This window comes from Gracilinanus agilis, chromosome 1 (assembly GCF_016433145.1).
Source record: "Gracilinanus agilis isolate LMUSP501 chromosome 1, AgileGrace, whole genome shotgun sequence".
NCBI lineage: Eukaryota > Metazoa > Chordata > Mammalia > Didelphimorphia > Didelphidae > Gracilinanus > Gracilinanus agilis.
Window position 1 is genome coordinate 96,604,991 of NC_058130.1, and position 15,320 is coordinate 96,620,310.

Sequence of the window (15,320 nt, forward strand, 5' to 3'; positions counted from 1 at the left end):
CCCCCACTCGCCTTAGCTAACTTGCATTTCCACTGGTTTTAACATGTTTGGTCAGTCAAGACTTATTTACATATTATTGATAGTTACATTGGCGTGGTCTTTTCCGGTCTACATCCCCAATCATGTCCTCATCAACCCAAGTGTTCAAGCAGTTGTTTTTCTTCTGTGTTTCCACTCCTGTAGTTCTTCCACTGAATGTAGGTAGCGTTCTTTTCCATAAATCCCTCAGAATTGTCCTGGGTCATTGCATTGATGCTAGTACAGACATCCATTGCATTCGATTTTACCACAGTGTATCAGTCTCTGTGTACAGTGTTCTTCTGGCTCTGCTCCTTTCACTCTGCATCCATTCCTGGAGGTCTTTCCAGTTCACATGAAATTCCTCCAGTTTATTATTCCTTTGAGCACAATAGTATTCCATCACCAGCATATACCACAATTTGTTCAGCCATTCCCCAGTTGAAGGGTATACCCTCGCTTTCCAGTTTTTTGCCACCACAAAAAGAGCAGCTATAAATATTTTTGTGCAAGTCTGTTTATCTATGATCTCTTTGGGGTACAATCCCAGCAATGGTATGGCTGGATCAAAGGGCAGGCATTCTTTTATCACTCTTTGGGCATAGTTCCAAATTGCAATCCAGAATGAATAGGCAATTTTCAGATAAAGAAATCAAAAGTATCAATACGCACATAAGAAAGTGTTCTAAATCTCTAATAATTAGAGAAATGCAAATGAAAATAACTCTGAGGTATCACCTCACACCTAGCAGATTGGCTAAAATGATAGATAGCAGGGGAGAGTAATGAATGTTGGAGGGGATGCGGCAAAATTGGGATGTTAATGTACTGCTGGTGGAGTTGTTTTCAACTTTAAAATCCTATCACACACACACACACACACACACACACACACACACACACACACACACCAAGACCCCCCCCCCAGCAATGAGACAAGTTAAGGCCTGGCTTGGATCCCTAAACTTTCTCTTTCTAGCTCCAGGAAAAGCCTATCACCCAGTATAAAATAGTTAAGGAGTAGAATCAGTGTCCCCTCTTCGTTCCTTTGAGAGCCCTCTAAAATATATACTGATCCATGTAAAACCCAGCGAAACTGCTCATTGGCTACAGGAAGGGGGTGGAAGGACGTGAGGGGAAGAACATGAATCATGTAACCATGGAAAAATATTCTAAATCAATTAATTAAATAAAATTTTCAAATAAAAAACATAATGTTAGCTTCACTATTTAACCATCTTATCACTGTAAATTTTTATTGTTGACTTGATTTAATCATAGTTGTGATTCTTGATTTTTTGGAATTGCTTGATGGATAATAAATTTATTCTAACCTCTTGAAAAATAAAATAAAATATATACTGATCTCTAAGCATATTCATTCTGGTTTATGAGAGCCTCAGCATTTTACTTTGGGCTTTCCTATCTCACCAACTGCTACCATTACTCAAATCTTTTATATTCTTCTCTATTTCTTTTCGGATTCCTTTGAAGTGAAGTCATCACACTTTCACCCACAGTCAGCCTCCACCATAGGTAGAGAAAAGCTCTACTTATTCCAAAAAATGGTCACAGAATCTCAGAGTTTCCTAAAATATGGCACTCAGGCCTGGGCAATATTCTAGAGACCTGGATCCAGAGCTAGAAGAAACTTCTAGGCTATCTAGCCTAACTCATACCAGAAAAGAAATCCCATCTACAATATCTCACAAGTGGTCAATCAGCCTCCACTAGAAGATCTCCACTGATATGATTTACCCTACTTCCTAAAGGCATCCCATTCCACTCTTGAACAGTTCTGATTATTAAGAAGTGATTTAGTTCACCTGCTTCAGGTGCCTTCATGGCCTTCACGATCTCATCTGCCCCTTCAGCCTGGGGAAGTCTTCATATGCTTGGGATAAACATCCTCTAACTCACTGATGGTTTTGAGGCCTGCCAGTAACCCTCAATCTGGGGGGATGCTACAGCTTCTTGAAGCCACAGGTGAGAGTTGGGGGCAGGTGGACACCAAAGGAAGAAGAGAAACTCAAAAAAAGGGCTCACCAGAGGTTCTAGTCCTACTTGAATCTCCCATACAGGTTATAGGTATGGAGGGAATTAATGAACTTGGAGGCCAAGATATTTGAGGAGACATCAATATGTACACTGAAGTTCCTCCTTTTAAGGGCAAAGGTCAAGGATGTAAAAATCCTGAAGGAAAGTTATAGATGATGGCCACGAGCCTCTGGATAGACTGCTAGAGAGGTTTACAATGAACTTTAAAGGAAAGAAGGGTTGCTCAGTGATAGAGCACTAGAGAAAGGCAAAAGTAATGGTAAAAACCAAGGAGTATGTCTACCCCACCTTCATCCCTCATTTTATGTTCTATTCAACATTGTTGTCAGTGTTTGGGATAAAGACAAAGACATCAGGCTTATCAAATAACAGACTTGGGAAAGACAGCAAATATGTTGAACAACAGAATCAGGATCCAAAAAGATCTGGAAGGCTAGAAGAGTGGACAAAAATGTAATAGGATAAATGTAAATTCCTATATTGGGGTTTAAAATTTTAATTACACAAGTATAGAATGGTGGAGTGCCACCAAGAAAAAAAAAGCCCAATATTGCCAGTAAGGAATGGTGTTTTCTGGAACATGAGGTTTCCATAAGTGCAGAAGACTTGACTGGAAGTGTTCTAAAGGCACAGGAACTTCTTCATGGTAGAATATGGTAGAATAGGGCCCCAAAGGGGCTTATCAAGAAACATTTATTAAGCACCAGGAACTGGACTAAGCACTAGGGATACAAAATGTCCCTGCCATCAAGGAGTTTACAATCTAATGGGAGAGACCACATGCAAACAAATATATACAAAGCAGGCTATTTATAGGACAAATAGAAAATCATTTCAAAAGGGAAGTCCTGGAATTAAGAGTTAGAATTTTAGTTGGTATCTAAAGGAAGCTGGAGTGGCCAGTAGTCAGAATGGAGAAAGAAGAGCATTTCAAGCATCGGGGGAAGCTAGGAAAATGCCAAGAGAAGGAATATCTTGTTTGTGGAATAGCCAGGTCAGTGAATAAATAGTGCATGTTGGGAAGTAAGGTATAAGAAGCCAAGAAAGGTAGGAGAGACAATGGGGGAGAGGACAGGGTTCAAGAAAATAGTGCTGAGTCTAATGGGGAATGGTAAGGGAGGGAAGGTTTTTATTTAGGCAGCTGGTGACTTGGAATCACAGTGATTAGGGAGGAAGAAGATGGAATTTGCTAGTTATGGGCCTGGGAAATACCAGTTCACCAGGCATCATCCTCAAAGACACAATGATAAAAGAAGGAAACATCAGGGAAAGAGGAAGATCAGTAGGGCATCCAAGTCATCAAATATTATGGGCTTTCCAGGGACCTGGCTGAAGTCACCCCAAAGGAAGAACATATAACTTAGCTTTTACTCTTTGATGATTCTCTTGGAGGAGATCCTACCTGAGTTGAGCTTCCCAGCAAGCATTCCCATTCATCAATGCCCTTCATAAAATTTGGCACTCAGAACTGATCACAATATTCTAAAGAGGATTTAACCAGGGCATTGGACAGTGGAACCATCACATCCCTCATTCTAGACACAATATTTCTATGAATGCATCCTAAGATTACTTTAGCTTTTCTGGCTGCCATGTTGTATTGTTGACTTATTTTACATCAGAAAATCCCATATTACCATCAGAAACCCCAGATCTTTTTCAGATAAACTGATGTCTTGGCAGTCCATCCCCATTCTATAATGTATGTAATTAATTTTTTAAACCCAAGTGTAAAAATTTACATTTATCCTATTAAATTTTTATCCACTGTTCTGACCTTTCAGACCTTTATGGATTCTGGTTCTGTTGTCCAACGTATTTGCTCTTTCCCAAGTCTTTTTTATTTCATGAGCCTGATGCCTCTGTCTTTATCCCAGACACTGATAACAACGTTGAACAGAACATAAAATAAGAACATAAAGCAGGTGAGAGTAAAGAGTCAGAGGTAGGGGGAGAGAGACAGAATCACAGAGGCAGAAAAACAGACAAATACAGAGTGTGAAAAAGACAGAATGGGATGAAGAAACACAGGCAAATAGAATTGGATACTCAGGAACAGAAAGTCTATGCTTGCTGTACCTGAAAGAGTTGGGCTGGCGGGGGGGAGGAATAGAGAGAACAGAAAGACAAGGAGATACAAGAACAGAAGAAATAGACAAAGGAGGAGGGAAAGAAAGGTAGGGAGAGAGACAGAAAAGACAGGAAAAACAGAAACAGAAGGACAGAGAGAGACATGCTCAGAATGACAGAGACTGATAGAAAACCCCACAGCTAAGTCCTGAAGGGAGGACAAGAATGCAGTGGGCACTGTGCCAGCCTGACCCTTGCCCTGGTGCTACACCAGTGGTCAGGGGAACAAAGTTCCCTAGTAGATATGGTGCTCCACAAAAAATTAATTAAAATTGTTGTGTGTGTGTTTTTTTTAGAAAGTTCTGACTCAGACTTTCTTCTCCCCCGTGCCCTTCTGTCCTCCCTTCCCCCAGCCTCCTTCTCTCCTCCTAGGCAGGACCGGGTGCCTCAGAGGCTGCTGCTCATCGTTAACTCCTGGTGCCCCCCAGCCTGGGCACAACCACCCTGGTAGTCCAGGGGCCAGCCCACTGAGCTGGCATATCAGCTGGTGGGTGAGTCTGGGGAGCCGGGATCTATTTAAGCCTTGAGTATTGTTGAGAAAGTCATAGGCATAGGGCCCCTGGCCGGGATCTCTGGTGTCCCAGGGGATTCCTCCTTCCTTCTGGCAGGGCTAGAATAAGCCAAAGGGGATGGACAGGGGTCATCCTATGGAAAGTCGTGCCTTATCTGTGATCATGTGGATCTAGGAGGGTAGCACTATGTTTCAAAATCAACTACTTCTACTTTGTAGAAAGAACGTTCTACTTTGCTATATGTTTGCTCTATGTGTGGAGATTATCTTGTTGGGTAGGTGGTATTAAATTTGGTACTTTGGGTTATTTTCTCTTGGGGATGATTACACACAGTTCCAAATGATCCGGGGTCTCCTTTCCCCTGTGCTGTGGCTGACTGTCATGGTTCAGGGGAGGTGGGGCTTGACTTTGAGCTGGAAATGGGGCAAAAATAGTGGGAATGTGAAAAAGCGAGTAGTGGAAGAGCCTTGGGTTTGCTCTCCAGCTCTGCAGCTGACCCCCTGTGTAACTAATCCTCTCTGGTCCTCATCGTCTTCTTTTCTAAAAGAAGAGCCGACTAGATAACCTCCAAAGCCCCTTCTAGCTCTAGCCCATCTCCTCCTCTCTAGATCTTTCTCTCTTTCTGTTTTCCCCTCCCCTGCTTGAGGTTCGTCTCAGAGAATGGCCAGAGTGTGTCGTGTAGGGAAGGCTTGCCTGCTCTCAGCTGCCCTGAAGGAGCTTCGGAGATCACTGGAGTATTGGAGGGGGCGGGGAAGGGAGGAGTTGGGGGGAAGCCCAAGAAACTATGAGTGGCCCCTTGAGCTTATCTGGGTGAGCTTCCAGCCCTCTCCCACCCCCAAGCCCTCCGCTCCCTCGTCCCTCAGCAAATATCATCCTTCCCAGGACTCTGAGGCATGCGACTAGGGTTTAGGGCTCGTCCGTGCTCAGTCTGTCACCAGGGTTAGGGTTCTGGCTGGGACTGGAATTAGGGACCAGTCCTCCCCCAAGGTCCCTTCCAGAATGAGGGAATCAGACTTTTCCTCCTCCAGGAAAGGGTGAAGGAGTGGAATCTCTGGAGAAAAGGGGGTGGGCAGGTGAGCAACTTGGGTCGGTGGGCACGCAACGGCAGCGTCCTGAGCGCAAAGCCAGTGGTTTTCCTGTTTGCTACTCACGCTGGGTCCTGGCTCGGGGCAGCCCTGTGTACCTTGGCTGGTGCCTTACACACAGGGGCTGAGGATGGTGGAGCCAGCAATCGGACGGAGCCAAACTCTACCTCCGCTCCATTCTGCCATACTGGCTCTAAGCCAGCCGCCCCAGCCTCCCTTGGCCTTCAGTCTCTAATCCCCAAAGCCTTGGCCACGAGCCCTAGAAGGGGGAGGGAATTGGGGGGGCGGGGGTAGAAAATGCACTCTCAGAGGTAGACAGAACAATTCCATCCCATTCCTTGCAATGCCATTCAGCTTCAGAACCTCAGCCCAGGGACCTGTGGTCCTGTTTTTAATGGTTCTCCAAGGACAGGGCTTTAGAACCATCAGCACCATACTGGTCCTAGGACTCCATCTATTGACCACCATCTAGCCTCAGTGTACCATCTCCTCCAGCAGTTCCCTGCTAAACAACTGGCGGGGCTCCTGGGCTCTGGCAGTTACTAGCTGTGTGACCTTAAGCAAGTCATTGCCCTGAGCATCTTTTACAAGGTTGTTGTGAGGCAAGTGTGTTCCTTAGAACCTCATGGAAATGTGAGCGGCAGTTATTATTAGTACCCCACTTCCCTTCTCAGCCTTGCCCTTCATCCCCTCGGGGCTCGGTACTTGGCTAATTTGGTTAACTAATTCCTGCTAATGGGTCAGTGGGTGCTAACAGGTTAATGTATCACTTTCAAGCTAAGGTAATTGCAGCTTTACCGGGACCTTAGGGGGTGTGGGGGGTGGGAGAGAAGAGCTTGCCTAAAGGAAAAGCGATAAATAGCTAATGATGTCAATTTAGGCTGGAAATGGGAGGGCTGGGGTGGGAAGGCATTTAATCCCCTTCCCCCCTCCCTGGGCAGACCCTAACAACAAAAAATAGAATTGTAGAGCCTGCATTAGAACTTTTGTACAGGAAGGGACCTTGGATCATGCCCTCAGCCAGTTCCTTGTTTTACAAGGGGAAAAAATGACACCCAGAAGGGGAAATTCAATTTGCCCAGCATTTTGTAGACACCTCCGAAGGGCGAGCCATTCTCTCTGCCCAGGATCCAAAGCGGAGACAGAAACAGCAGGCTAGCGCTCCCTGTCCTCCAGGCTCATCCCCAGAAAAGAGGCTAATTGGAAAAGCGATCTGGCCCGAGGTCCAGTGAGACCAGCAGCTCCCCTCCCCTGAGCCGAATCTGGAAGCCCGAGGATTCCGAGGGCCAATGACAGGGAAGGAGCGTATTCCTTGTCTTTAGGAGGAATTGTGTGAAATATTCCTCAGGGGAAAGTTCAGGAGCTTACAGGATCACGGATGGAGAGCCGGAAAGCCTTAGGGGTCATCTAGTATAGCCTTTTATTTCACAGAAAAGGAGAACCAGAGGGACTAAGAAACGTTGTCCTATGTCACACGATAGGATTTGAACACAGGTCCTTGGAGTCCAAACCCAGCATTTATTCCATTGGGCCAACGAAGGGACTGGACTGAGATTTTTTTCAAGCAGGACCTAGGTGGCTAATGGTATTCCTAGTCGTGATTATCATAAAGGAAACCCGCATTTCTATAACCCACTTTCCTCACAATACCTCCGAGAGGGGAAAAACACAGGTGCGAATGTCTCTGTTAGGAGGGGAAGAAATTGAGGGAGGAGGAGAATGAATTGCTTCAAGTTCCATAATTGGAAAGTGTCCTGGCTCTTTCCACTGACTATGCTGACTCCAGCCAGCTAGAGCCATCCTGAGTTCAGACTCCATCCCCCCAGGGACCTCATCCACCCCGTCTAGCTCTGAGCCTGCCCTCTGAGCATCTTTAGGCTTTCTTTGTAGCCCCAGGGTTTCACCCAGGACCTGGTACATAGTAGGCACTTAATAAATGTTGACTGACTGACTCATCCTGACTAGAGCCCAACTATTCAAGCCCTCAACTCTAGAGAGTTCTTTGGAGCAGGGACAAGCCTTGGCAGGGACCTTCTTCTCTAGGGTCCCGTTGAATGTCTGGATATATTTGCTTAACCCTCAAGTATTTATATATTCGTAGACAGAAGCCTGCCTGTTTCCAAATCCAGCCAAGGCTTCCAGGTTTTTAGGGCTAAGAAACAGACTGACTATAGGTCAGATTCTACTCCACTTACTGCCTACCCCATTCTCCTAGTTTTCTTCTCCCCACCAAAAAAGCCTAACAAGGCTCTGTAAATTGCCCCTGCCCATCTCCCAGGTATAGTCAGTCACCCCAAGACAATCGGAATTCAGAATGAGCACATGGGATAGGACCTTAGAAGTCATCGGGGTCCAAACCCTTTACTTTGCAGATGAAGAGACTGAAGAGAGGGGAGAAAAATGAATTGCCTTGGTAGGTAATGAGTTCCCCATCATTGGATCAAATAAAGGCTGGATGAGAATTTGTCAAGAGGGTTTAGGGACAACTAGGCATCTCAGTGGATAGAAAGCCATGCTTGGAGTTAGGAGGTCTTGGGTTCAAATATGACCATATACACATGCTACTGTGCAACCTTGGGCAAGTCACTTAACCCCAGTTGCCTAGTCCTTACTACTCTTCTGCCTTGGAACTGATAGTATTGATTCTAAGATAGAGGTGAGGGTTGTTTTTTGTTGTTGTTGTTGTAGTTGTTGTTTTAAGAGTGTATAGAGGGGATTCCTGGCTAGACACAAGATGAACTAGATGCCCACTGAGTTTCCTTCCTCTTCAAAGATCCTGATAAATAGAGCTCCCTTTGGAGGCCATTCGCTCTTCTGAGTGTGTCTTAAACACCCCAGTATCCCTATCCTAGGGACCAACTTGCTCAAAGTCCCCATACCAGACACAAACTCACACAGCAACTAGCCTTCCTCCCAGGTCACAGAATGTTATGTTGTGGGGAAGTGGTCAGGCAACCAGGATAGAAATAAAGAACCAGAGAGCAACTATAAAAATATCGTAAGTCAAATTCATGGATTGATCATAACTCAAGAAATCTCATTTGAGCCCTAGTTCTGATCAGTTAACATCAGGCACAGGCTTGGCCCTAATCCTGGTCATTGACTGACCCTTAGCCCTGGTAATTGGCTGATCCCTACCCTTAGTCACTGGCTAAATCCTAGCTCTAGACACAGATCAACTTTTAAGCCCTTCTCACCTTAGTAGTTACCTCTTGTCGAGCCAGGATCATCTACGCTCCATCATTCTCCATTTTCCCATCTACCCAAATCTTATCCATTCTTCCAAAGTCCTCTCAAGACACACTGTCGAATCTGTCCCCTAACAATTCATCCCACATATCTTGTCATTTGAACTTCCAAAAGCAAAGCCCTCCTCCAGAAAACCTTCCCTGACCACTTCAAGCTAAATTATTTTTCTGTAATCACTCTGTGATTCTTCTCCAAATTTTGACAGCATTTATCCGTAGTATACCTGAGCTTTTAATTCCCCACCATTACACTATTCCCTAATTATTTCATAAAATCATAGAATCTCAGAGTTGGAAGAATCCTCAGGGATCATCCATATTGATACCTGCTAAAACAGGAATCCCCTCTACAACATCTTTGACAAATGGCCATCCAGGATCTGTTGGAAGAATTCCAGGGATGTGGGGAGCTCACTACTGCTCCATTCAAGGACAGTTATAATTTTTAGGAAATTTGGCCTGACACTCATAGGATAGTGCCTTGCATGAAGTAGGTACTTAATAAATATTTGTGAAACTGAGCTTTATTGAGCCCAGATCTACTTCTCTGTCACTTCTACCATTACTCCAAATTCTTACTTCTTGGGTTAAGCAGACTAAGTCTGATCTCTTTTCATATGGCAAACCTTCGAGTATTTTAAATATGGAATTTCCACTACCACCAGTCTTTTCTTTTTCAGGTTAAAACCTGGGCAAGTCACTTAACCCCAATTGTCTTACCACTCTTCTGCTTTGGAATCAATAGTTGGTATCGATTCTAAGACAGAAGGTAAAGGTTTAAAAAGAAATCAAAACTGCTAGTTCATTCAACTGCTTCTCATATAGGGTAGCCTCTGGGCATTTGTCACCCAGTCACCCTCTTGAGAATTCATTTCAGCCTGTCTCATTCCATCCCACTTCTGTCTTTTGAATTATCCCTCCTAGTTTCATGCCATCTATATGTTACAATCTTGCCATACATGTCTTTATCCAATGCTTCTTGCTTACTGGGTGTAGGCATTCCCTCGGTTGACACAAATCACCACCACTTCAATAAATGGTCCATGTAAATGGCTAAAGTTGAAAGAAAAATCATTTTCTCTCAGGCAACCCTCTGTCAAAGAATCTTTCTGAACTTGGGTAGGCTGGTGACTTGAATGACAGATGCATAGCCAATTTATGAACTATCCTTAAAGTTTTTCCATTTTGGTAGAAGATGACAGAGTTGATATCTTTCCAACCTATCCTTTAAGGCTTCAGGGTCACCTCTACGCCATGATTAGACATCAAAAGAGGACTCAAGTGAATGTTTTTCAACTAAGTCATTGACCAAAACAAAATCAATGACAGACAACCTTGGAGGGCACTACTACACACTTATCTCCAAGTTGACACTGTTCCAAAGAATCAGCAGTGTGGAGATACAGATGGCCCATCAGCTGTATGTTTACTTAATTGTACTATAACTCATTCAGCATTTCTTCACTTTATCCCCAAATATCTCATGAGAGACTTAGTAAAATATCTAAATATAAATTCTCAGTGGCATTCCTCTAATCTACCAGCCTAGTGATCTTAGGTAAAAAGAAATTAATTTGGTATAATTTGCTCTTAATGAACCCATGCTGGCTTCTAGTGATCGCTTTTTTTCTTTCCTATGTATTAAAAAACAATTTACTTAATTCATTCTAGAATTTTATTGGGGATCAAAGTTTCCAGAATCTATTCGTCATCATTTCCATTCCTCTCCTGTAAGAAAATCAAGATAACATTTACCTATCTATAATCTTCTGACACCTTTCCATGATTTCTCAGGGATTACTGACTACAGATCCAGAAGTACATTTGCAAGTTTTTCAGCACCACCTGTGGGGTATAATTCTTCTGGGCTTGAGCACTTGAACTCACAAAATTACTAAATTTGAGAGTTAGGAACCTCAGAAGCTATCTTGCCCAACTGGAAACAATCCTACAACATCACCAACAAATGATCATCCAACCTCCATTTAAAAATCTCTAGTCTAGGGGATAGCTAGTGGCAAGGTGGAGAGAACACCAGACCTTCTGCCTTAGAGTTGTTAATAAGAAAGAAAGTAAGGGTTTAAAACAATAAATAAAGTAAATAAATAAAAGTCTCCAAAAGAATCCTCTAATTCCTAAGGCAACCATTTTTTCCTTTTTAAAAGTTCTAATTAGCAAGGACCAGTTTTTCCAATGACCCAGTACTCTAGGTATGGTCTAGGATAGAAGAACTATCATCCTGGATACTAGTCTTCTCAATGCAGCTTTTATAGCATTAGCCTTTTGGCTACCATGTCACACTCATATTGAGTTTATTATGCCTCACCAGAAAAAATTCAAAATCTTTTCCAAACGATATTTCCAAAATGCATCCCCCCTCATTGTGTTCTCCATCTTAGTTGCACTCATCTATGAGGTGTTATTGGAGTAGTCATCTATTCAAATGCATAGCTTGGAGTCTCCATAAATTTATTTCTCAATAGTGAACCAAGCCCGGTGACACAGCAATTTGAAATAAATGTTAGCTAATAAAATAACATAAGAAAATAATTATTTAATTCAGCTATTAAACTCTTTTAACATTCATTACAAAATGACTAGCCCACCCCTACCTATCTCCCAGGAATCCTAGATGACCCCCAGTTGACTCCTATCTCCCTAACACAGGAGAAGAAAGACAAATTAGTTCATTCCAAGATGTTCTTCATAGTGGAAGTTTTGGGAATGATAACTACTCTGCATGGCAACTACAATACATTGTAAAGGTCACTGTTGACTTCTTTTAGTGCAGCAAATCCTAGCCAGGATGACATACATAAAGAAGGAGAAAGTGGCCAGTTCACTTAGAAGAAATGATGATATTGTTAGATTACAAAATCACAGAATGTCAGGGCTGGAAGTGACTTTAGATTCCATTCACCTCAGTGCTCCCACTTTATAGATAGTGAAATTGAGACACAGAAGGAAAGGGACTTGCTTAAGATTACACAGATAAGAAAGTGAGTCAAGATTCAAATATCAGTCTTCTGACTTCCAGTTCGGCATACTTTCCACTGGACAGAAAACCACTCGGTTCCTATTTTGCTTCTCTTATCTCTATCAGAGAGAATAATCTCCAGGCTAACAAATATCAGATAAAAGTGATTAAGAGAGATTTGGCCATTGAAAACTCTAAAGTGAAATGGACTCTTTCGCCCAATATTTTCATTGTTTTCATTTGTGACCAGTTCTTTGTTGACCAGAATTAAGACCAGAATATCAGGTCCCATCAACACTTCTACCTTCTGAGAGATAAAAAAAAATCCTCTTCTAGTACTTTCTTCAAGACTATCCGTATAAATTAGTACATTATCTTCCCAGGTATCCAGTAAAGTCTCTGAGAGCAAGCATTATATCCTTATATATCTTCTTTCTTTTCTAATTGGATTATGGTCAAGACTGTTCCAAAATCTATCAGAACTGTGGGAGAGAAAGAATACAGATTCAAAAATAAAATTTAATTTAAAAAATCTACCAGAGATGAATGAGACTTCTAGCAGACACCTAGTTAATAATAGTTCCCAGCACTATGTCTTGCCTCTGTGCCATCCTAATGAACTTTATCAGGGAAGCATCATCCATAGACTCCATCTGGCCCAGCAATTTGTATTATGTTCCTATTGTTTCTCTGTTTTTCCTATTTCTGTGTCCTTTCATCTTCACTCAAATGCCATCCTAGTGTGCTTTTCAAGTTCACTGAGTTTCATACATATGTGTACATGCACATACACACCACTGCTTCATCGCTCCTTCCAATCTTTTGAATCATAGAACTTAAACATCATCCCATCCAAATCCTTCATTTTACCAGTAGGAAAACTGAAGCATGGAAAAGAAGTGACTTGTCTAAAGTCACACTAAGCAAGACCAAGATTCAAACCCAGGGCCTCTGACTCCAATTCCAGTGCATTTTGAAAATATGATACACTGCATCTCTTCAATTCTCTATCTAGACTCAATACTTCTTATCTACTACCAATGGTTTTTAATAATCAGAGACTTTTTAAAGTGGAATGGAGTAAATGTAATAAGCTCTCTATCACTGAAATACTTCTGTTAGTACAGCCACTTATTATGGATAGATGAGATTTTGTTCAAGTATGAATTGAATTTGATGACATCTGAGGTCCTTTCCATTTCTAAATCTTTGCTACTATATCAAGAAAATCTTCCAAGTAGGACTGGGATTGGGTATGGTCATGGGAGCAGGTCTCCTTCCTGTCTAAGATCATACCTATCCAATTCAATTCAGCAAATATTTATTAATCCCTTCTGTCTACAAGGCCTCCACTAGAATGTTCCTTCTATCTTTGCTAAATTGCAAAAGAAACAACAAACAACACAATGTTACTATGGAACATTACTACAAAAATACCATGGAAAAGCAAATGTTATTATGAAAGGAATATGTGAGGCAAGGCAGGGCTTCCTGTGTAGCTCATATCAGCAATTGATGTTTATAAAATATTTTAAGTTTCACAAAATGCTTTGTATACATAATCTCACTTCATCCATAAGGCAAGGGCGGTACTAACATTGTTAACATCCTCATTACAGAAAAAGAAACTGACATTTAAGGAGGCTAAAAGATTACTCACCATCACTCAGTCAGTAAATATCAAAAACAGGATTTGAATTATGATCTCTTCTGACTCCAAGTTCCAAGGTGCAGTCTATTCTAGCCCCCTCATGTTATATGTGAACAGAGGATCAGAGAGAAGTATCTTGACCAATGTCATGCAAATAGTGATTAGAAGAGCTAGGATTTGGAATCTAGGTCTTCTAATCTCCAAATCATGGGAACTTGGTCAGACACTAAAGAAGCCAAGGGCATCCTCAGGCCATCACCAGTCATCCTGACTTAGTCCTGCCATTGAACTTCAATAACTCTGGAAGAGTGAGGCTGATGACTTCGTACACCTTTGCTTGACTTATGTTCAATCAAACTGATGTTCAGTCAAGCCATTGCCCCATGATGTCTATGGTCCACTTCAAAAACAAAAGAACAAACAGCAACATTGTAATGCCCTCTAAAATGCTCTGTACTATAGGTTCTTATATAAGGCAAGAGAGGAAAATGGGAAATCTGTCATCCCTAGGGATGGATCAGTGCCAAGATCTTGATTAGCTATGTTTTAATAAAAGATTGCTATTTCTCTCTTCTAAATCCCTCTGTGAAGTCCATCCCATCCATTTCCACTAACACAATGATAAAGTAAGGCTGTACACCAGACCCTTCTTCCTATTTCCTTAACTTAGTTAGTCCTCATTCCCTCCAGTGAACTTTCATTCCCCTCATTGGTCATAAATCCTTTCCACTGAGTCCAGATTCCTTCCCTAAAGCCCCAAATTCCTCAAAGAGCCCTTCTCTGGACCTTTATCTTAGCTTCAGGCTAAAACTCAGAAGACTTGAGTTCTAGTTCCAGTTCTCTCATTAACTAGATATATGACCCTCATTTCCTCTCTTTTAGCTTTAGTTTCCTAATTCTTTAATGAATGAGGAGTGGGAGGAAATCACACCAGCTCACCTCTAAGCCATCTCTGAAGGTCTCAAATTCTCCCCTCTCCATTCTCAACTTTTAACCCAAGGCTAGAACTTTATCATCTCTGTCTTTACCCAAAAAATCCATAGGAGGCCTCTCCTCCTCTGGATCTTAATTTTTTTTCCTACCTATCAAAGGTGTTTCAGTGAAGGGAAGTGAGGAAAACTGGTTTTCAAATAATACAGCTGAGCTCCTTGCACTCAAGAACCCAGTCCCTGCCTTTTCAATGGTTTGTATCTGAGGACCTGGACTGAAAAAGGATAGGAGCCAGGTGGACATTGCTGGGCTATATACCTGTCTCTCATATCCCACTGTCCTTCTACCCACATAAGCTACCCAAGTTGATCTCTTAGAAAAAGGAAAAAAAGAGAAAGACATAAAGAGAGAAGAAAGGGAGAGGCACACGAGAAGATAGGGGTGGGTGGGAAGAAAAGATTGAATGAAAGAAACAGATAATGGAAAGCAAGAGACAAAAAAGAGGAAGGCAAAATTTCAGAAGAGAGAAAGGAGGAAAAGGATACAGAGAGGGAAGGGGGAGGGAAAAGAGACAGATATAAATAGAAAGGCAGAGAGAGAAATGCAAGAGAAGGGGAGGAAAAGACCGAAGGAGAGGAGGGGAGGGAGGAAGGGAGGAAGAGAGAGAGAGAGAGAGAGAGAGAGAGAGAGAGAGAGAGAGAGAGAGAGAGA

The 15,320-nt window shown here is 42.3% G+C and overlaps 1 protein-coding gene across 2 annotated transcripts in view; it reads left to right on the forward strand.

Annotated features, from left to right (window-relative positions):
* Positions 1–4,612: 4,612 nt before the first annotated feature.
* Positions 4,613–15,320, forward strand: part of PTH1R (parathyroid hormone 1 receptor) — a 48,906-nt gene continuing 38,198 nt past the window's right edge. Inside the window, exon 1 of one of the 2 annotated variants that reach the window (XM_044681930.1) lies at positions 4,613–4,697. The gene's annotated coding sequence lies outside the window, so the exon portion shown is untranslated. The remainder of the gene's footprint in view (positions 4,698–15,320) is intronic. The other variant, XM_044681988.1, reaches the window with a different exon arrangement.